The sequence below is a fragment of the Tupaia chinensis genome, unplaced genomic scaffold, assembly GCF_000334495.1.
Source record: "Tupaia chinensis unplaced genomic scaffold, TupChi_1.0 Scaffold000214_1, whole genome shotgun sequence".
NCBI classification, from domain to species: Eukaryota; Metazoa; Chordata; class Mammalia; order Scandentia; family Tupaiidae; genus Tupaia; species Tupaia belangeri.
Genome location: NW_006159689.1, coordinates 798,471 through 804,809, shown reverse-complemented (window position 1 = coordinate 804,809; position 6,339 = coordinate 798,471). Strand labels below are relative to the sequence as shown.

The 6,339-nt window shown below is 57.5% G+C and overlaps 1 protein-coding gene and 1 long non-coding RNA gene across 2 annotated transcripts in view; one reads left to right on the top strand and one right to left on the bottom strand.

Moving 5' to 3' along the window:
* MGAT1 (alpha-1,3-mannosyl-glycoprotein 2-beta-N-acetylglucosaminyltransferase) overlaps nt 1-6,235 on the bottom strand; it is a gene marked incomplete in the record, with an annotated part of 14,141 nt that extends 7,906 nt beyond the window's left edge. Inside the window, 2 exon segments of the mRNA XM_014587463.2 lie at nt 5,253-5,674; nt 5,765-6,235.
* On the top strand, nt 7-4,132 carry LOC106734764 (uncharacterized). The gene is made up of 3 exons (XR_003549244.1): nt 7-586; nt 1,782-2,078; nt 2,636-4,132. It is a non-coding gene; the product is annotated as an uncharacterized LOC106734764 (long non-coding RNA).
* Nucleotides 6,236-6,339: the final 104 nt, after the last annotated feature.

The following is a 6,339-nucleotide window of genomic DNA, read 5'->3' as shown; positions in this document are numbered from 1 at the left end:
CCCTGCCCCAGCCTTCCCGGCCCCGACGTCGGGAGGCGGCACTGAGGCAGCTGGGACCTCGGCCCTTCCCGGCTTGCAGCCCCAACTCCGAATGCCCTGCGCGCCCCACACTTTGGGCCCTCCAGGCCCTTCCCCATCCCAGAGCCTGCGGGGTGGGGCGCGGGGCAGGGCGTTCAACCACATCCACGGCCGGGAACTGGGAGCCGCCGCAGCCGCGCCCAGCCCTCAGCTGGGGCCCAGCGGGCACGTGGTGCACAGGAGCAGGAACTGGAACCGCGCGCCCGCAGGGGAGTCGGACACCTGCTGCCACAGGCTGAACCGACCGGCGGTTTCCGTCTTAACCGTTTCCTCCGCGGTGGGAGTGAGCGCTGGGCGGCGGCGGAGGGCTGGGGCCAGAGAAAGGAAGGATCCGAGGGACTGCCCAGTCGGGCAGCACCGAGCGCCTGCTAGTCTGTACCCCTCTGCTGTGTATTTGGGGGTGGGTAAGACAACTGAGAGGAGGTGGGAGAGATTCGGGACCCGGCTGACCCAAGGAGCAGCTCAGTAACGAACACCCGGGCCAAGAGCCGGCAAAGGAAGAAAGATGGTAAGACAGAGGCTGTGGCCGGGCAGGCGGGCCACAGTCCAGAGCACGGGCTAGTTCCCCAGCACCCAGGCCTCAGGCCTGAGTCAGGAGCGCTGAGCCCCACGCCCCACCACTGCCCTGGGTGGGCCTGCAGCAGATAAGCCACTTGAGAATTCAGAGCTGCCTAGAGTCCCTCTCTGCCACTCAGCCATGCCCCTCCTGCGTGGCTGTCCCACCAACTGCCTTCCTCCAGGGGGCCCTCGGTGCAGTACCCCAGCTGAAGCCTCCACCCCTACTGCCACCTCTCCCCCCACCTGAGCTAAGGAGTGAGGGCAGAAACCACTAACTAGGGCTGTGAGCTCCTCCCAGGGCTGCTGCGTGTGATGGGGCACACTGCTGCCACCAGGCCCTGCCAGCCCTCCCCATGCTCAGCTCCCAGCAGCAGGAACTCCTGGAGCGGGGCTGACTTGTTTCCACCGGAAGCTGGGGCAGGGCTGGTGCCCTACAGGTCTCTGCAGGGTGAAGAGCTGAAAGAGGATTGCTAGGGGCCACAGGACAGAGGCCTCTCCAAGCCAAAAACACCCCTACCACCTGCACCGTCTTTGGGCCTCCCCTGCAGGGCGCACTGTCCCCCCAGGCTAGGCAGGACAGTGAGGCACAGGGTAATTGCCAATAGCTAGAGGTAGGCAAGGCGTGGCCAGGTGTCAGAGCCAGGCAGCCTCGGCTGACCTGGCAAGGCTGAAGGGCAGGGGCAGGTGTCAACTGGGGGGGCAGCCAGGAGCACCCGGGGAACTTCAGCAGAAGCAGTTGGAGCCCTGTCTGGGAAGCAGATGGAGAGAAGAGCTGCCCGGGTGAGGGTGTGCACGAGAGGCCTCTGGCTCCACTGCAGCAGACCGGAGCCCACTCACACGTGCAGGCCAGAGGCAGCACCCGTACCTCTGCTCACTGAGCGTTACTTCTGAAGGGGCTGGTGTCAGGGCAAGAGAAAAAATACGTCCTAAACGTGTAACAAGCTGTGTGAACTCAAGCTAAGAGCGGAATCACCCGTCTGGGAGAAAGCCAGGGCGCAGCAGGGTGCCGAAGACCACTGGCTGTCAGACCTCCACCGTGGTCTCTATCCGCTTTGGGGGAGGCAGGACAAGGGGCTGTCTGTGCTCCATAAGTCACGCTCCACCTCACACCTCAGACAGCCCTTTGTTTAAACTCCTAATCACAGGAGGTCTACAAATAGAAACCCCAACTGCAAGAGGCCTATCCCAGGCAAGGCCTGCTTGGAGAGCCAGGATGGGCTGAATTCTTAGATGGCAACCAGAACAAACATTCGATCTGCCAGGCAAGAAGCCAAGCAATGACTGCCAAGCTGACCCGGAAAAAGAGGCCCTGGGCTCCTAACAGGGTGATGGGAGGGGTCCTCTGAGAAGGGCAGGGACAAGGAGCCACGGGTTTGGATCCTGGAGATGAAGCTAGCAATGGATTATACACAAACGGAAGGAGGAAGAGGATCTGGTCACAGGTAAGAAAGAATTAGGGGGCCAGCAGGTGGCATAGTGGTTGAGGCACTGGACTCCCACATGGCAGTGGTTTAAGTCCTGGGCTTACAACTCAGGCTGTGTGTGCGCGTGTGTGTGTGTGTGTGTGTGTGTGTGTGTGCCCCAAAGACCAGGAGAATGGAGAAGGGTTTGCAGTGTGGCCATCCGCCTGTGGTTTCTCTCTCTCTGTGCCTCTGGTGAGGGCACATGCCCTATGGCGGAAAACCTCTCCAAAAAAAAAAAAAAAAAAGACATTTATATAGTTAATAAGGTTTTAAGGAAAAAAAAGAATTAGAACCACCAGTACTCTCTCCTTCCCACTCTGCTGCCACCAAAACGGAACTGGAAAAAGAAAGAGAAATAAAACTGTCCCAGGAAAGTACCCTCCCAGCAACCATGCCTAAGGCAGCGTGAAGCTTTACAATTTAGAAAGAGTCCGTGCTCTGAACTTCAGGCAGATCTTGGCTCGAAGCCATCCAGAGAAGTAAAAGCAAAGTTTTGAGTCAGCGTTTCAGTTTCCCTTCTCCCCTCCTCCCAACAGCTGTCCCGTGCACAGAAACCCAGAAACTGGCTCGTCCATGTCAAAGGAGAAGCAAAGATGAACACAAGAATCTCAGAACGTCCAGGAACTACAGCCTTCAGCTGGCCACCTGCATCCCTCTGTCACAAAGGGTAACTAGTGGGTCAGCACAGCCTGCAAGACACAGGGAGCCTCCCGATGCAGCACCAGATCCCAGGGCCGGCTGAGCTGATGCGGGGGTGGGGGACAGGATGGCGTGCATGGGCACCCTGAGGCTCACTGGGATTCTGGGCCTAAGCAAAGACCAGCTCCAGGAACTCGATAGACAGAGCCTGAGCAGGTGACATGCCCGCCTGAGCCCGGTAGCTTCTCAGGTAGCAGGCTGGCGTCAGGGGGCTTTATCAGACCAGAGAAGAACAGCCGGGACGGGACTCCAGAGCAGAGGCCACTGGGGAAAGTCAGGAGCTTATGAGGCGAGGAAAGGAGGAAAATGAAAGAATTCCACCAAGAAGTAGGCATGAAGACAGGAGTTTCGGTTTGCAAATGACATTAGCTTTTGCTACCAGTCCCAGGGAAGGTGGAGCCTGGCTATTACTCAGCTAGAGGGAGGCAGAGGTCTAGGAAGAGCCCCTTGCCCTGCCCAGGCCATGAGACCCAGCTGTTTCGGAAAACCCCAGTACCGTGCCCTCCCTCTCTCCCGCTATTTGCCATCAGTGGGAAGAGAAGGCATGCTAGCAGAGGTGAACCAGAGTGTAGGCAGGCGCGAGCAGGAGGTGAGAAAATAACCAGGAGGCCAGCAGGTGGTGTGGTGGTTAAGGGCACTGAACTCCCACAGGGGAGACTATTCAAGCCCCAGACCTGGCTGCTTGCTTTCTCTCTCTCTCACTCTGTCCCCCTCTGATCAAATTAAAGTAAGTAGATAAATAATTTAAAAAGAAGAAAGTAACTATGAACAGCTCTTCAAGTGGGAATGCAGCCTGCGGACATGTAAATGGCTAAGAGATGGCTGTCTCAGTGAAGTGTCCCCTTCAGGAGAAAACCGGAAATGGCACGGGAGGAGGGGCCCAGTGCGCGCCCAGATGCAGGGCCCTCGGCCCTGAGAAGTGATCCTCCCCACCCCTCAACCTGCTCCCCACTGGCAGGCTGACTGCCTGCGAGGGCCAAGCAGCGTCCGGCAGGGAGGCTCAGCCCGAGTCCTTGCGCTTATGCACGTCTTCTACAGCACAGCCGGGTCCTGTCTACAGCACTGGGACGAGACAAACCCAGGACAGGCTTTCGAGGAAGGCCATCCTCTCCGGCAGCTGCCAGCATGTTAATTCGTTAAAAACAAAAACCAGAATTCCCAATTCAGACTTATTCTCTGTGCAATATTTAACAAGGCCTATGAAGTATGTCAATTTTACTGTTTTGTATGCATGCAACCCTGGATACTTTTAAAAATCATTATTTCACTTGCTCCTCATAAACTTGTGAGAAACCTGCAAAGTGAGTTACTCTCATCTCTTTTTTTTGGAGAGGTTTTTGCCATAGGCAGTGTGCGCTCGCCAGATAGACAAAGCGACAGAAAACGAGAAATCACCTTCTGGGGGGCATAGCCACGCTGAAATCCCTTCTCCATTCTCCTCTCGGGATCTTGGGCACGCACGCACACACACACACACGGTGTGAGTTTAAGCCACTGGGTCCAGGACTTGAACTGCGGTCGACTACATGGGAGTCCAGAGACATAGCCATTATGCCAACTGCTGGTCCCCAAGTTACTCTCATCTCTACAGTGTTTAGAGCATGGCAGAGAGGAAGGATGTATGGAGGGTTGCAAAATGACTAAGAGAGCGAGAACACAAGCCCTATTGCTTCCTAAGCCTGTGCTGTTGCTCTGCTCTTTCTAGGGGGTTTCTCAGTCTTAGATGGGAGGGTTCAATTCTCGCGTAGGGTGGAAGGAAGACACAGGAGGTTACCCAGCCCGGTTCCCATTCGCCACCCCGCCAGCAGCCCCAGCAGCCTGGTTCAGTTCATTCCCAGAGCAGAACAGCCGCTCCGCAGGGTTCCATCCCAGAATCTGAGCCAGAATGACTTGGAACCTTGCCTCGGGTGGGAAAGGCCCTTCAGGATAACCAAAGTCGAAGCTTCTCTGCACAGCATCACCTCAGCCCTATGCCATGTAGCTGATGAGCCCCATTTATTTACTCTGAGATTCTTTTGCTATAGGGCACTATGCTCACCAGAAAGACAAAACAAGAAACCGCACCCTCAGTGTGATGGCCACACCACAATCCCTTCTCCTCCAGAGATTTTGGGCACACACGCACACGCGCCCAGTGTGAGTTTCAGACTGCCATGTCCAGGACTTGAACCACAATTGACCACGTGGGAGTCCAGCCCTCCAATCACTATGCCATGTGCTGACTTGGTCTGAACTTTTTCGTCATCTTCTTGACCTAACCTCACGGTGGCCTTCACTCACAATCCCGAACCAGGAACTTCTCTGCTTGGGCAGGAGATGCTGGGATCAGGTCACCAGGCAGGGGTGAAGGAAGTGAAGCTTCCACCGGCCCCCAGGTACAGGTCCCCAGGAGTGTGCCCCACATGGCTCTGCACAGGCACAGCAAGACACCGCGGGACAGGAAATAGGACTCACCTTCTCTTCTGTCAGCTGTCCCCCTGGAGATCATCGAGCCCCCTGCCAGCACTCCATTTCCGGACTGAGAATACCAGATCAGATCCACCAAACCCAGGGCGCTTCTCTGCTCTCACCCGGGTCCAAAGTCCATGGCTGGGCCGACCCTGACGGGGAGGAGTCTGGGGGGGAAGGGGTGTGTCCGTCCCCTCCCCCCCCACTGCCGGCTTCAGAGTCCCGCCCAGGCGGCCGTTACAGGCCCTCATTCAGCTGGCTTAGGGCGCGCGGAGTCTGCTGAGGGGCAGAGCAGGTGCTCGGCCATCTCTTGCTCAGGCAGGGGACGTCATCCCCTGTGAGGGCAGGCCCACCTGTCTTCCGCTGGGGCGCATCAGAAGAAACGGGCCTTCGATACAGCATGGCCCAGGAGGCTGATCCGTGTGAACCTGCGGAACATTTACACATTGTGACACTCTTCAGTGTACACCCGGATGCCCTGACTTTCCAGCCCCCCACCCTACCTAAATTAGACTTACTATGTCATCAGAGTCCTTCGTTGGACGCGCCAGGTTACGCAAGGTACCTATTCATTCACACGCTGCACCCGCTGCACCCCGCAACAGTCACCACTCAAGCGTGTCAACATAATGCCTCAGGGTACAAAAGGTAGTCCCTGTCCCCACAGAAAAGTAACACAGCAGGGACGGTGGGACCGGCTAAGAAACACAGAAAAGGACGTCCTCCCGTCTGAACTGTCACATACTGACCCACTCTCCCAAGCGTCTTAGTGAGTTCAGGGTTTTAATCCGCCAGCTCTCCAGACCAAGATGCTGGCACCTCCCATATGCATTCCTCGCCCCCCTGCCCCAACCCTCGCCTCCCCCTCTGCTCCCAACACTGGGCAGGGATGTGATTCCGTCCCCGCGGAAGTCCCTCCCGGCCACCACGAATGCCCAGGCTGGGCCCCGCTTGCAAGCCCCCGGCTTCTAACTGTCCGGTCTCGGAGCCACTTTGCCCCTCCCCTCCAAGTGGACGGCTAAACACGCGCACGCGCACGCGCACACGCACACTCCCACCACACACCCTCCTCCCTGCAGGGGCGTGGCGTCCA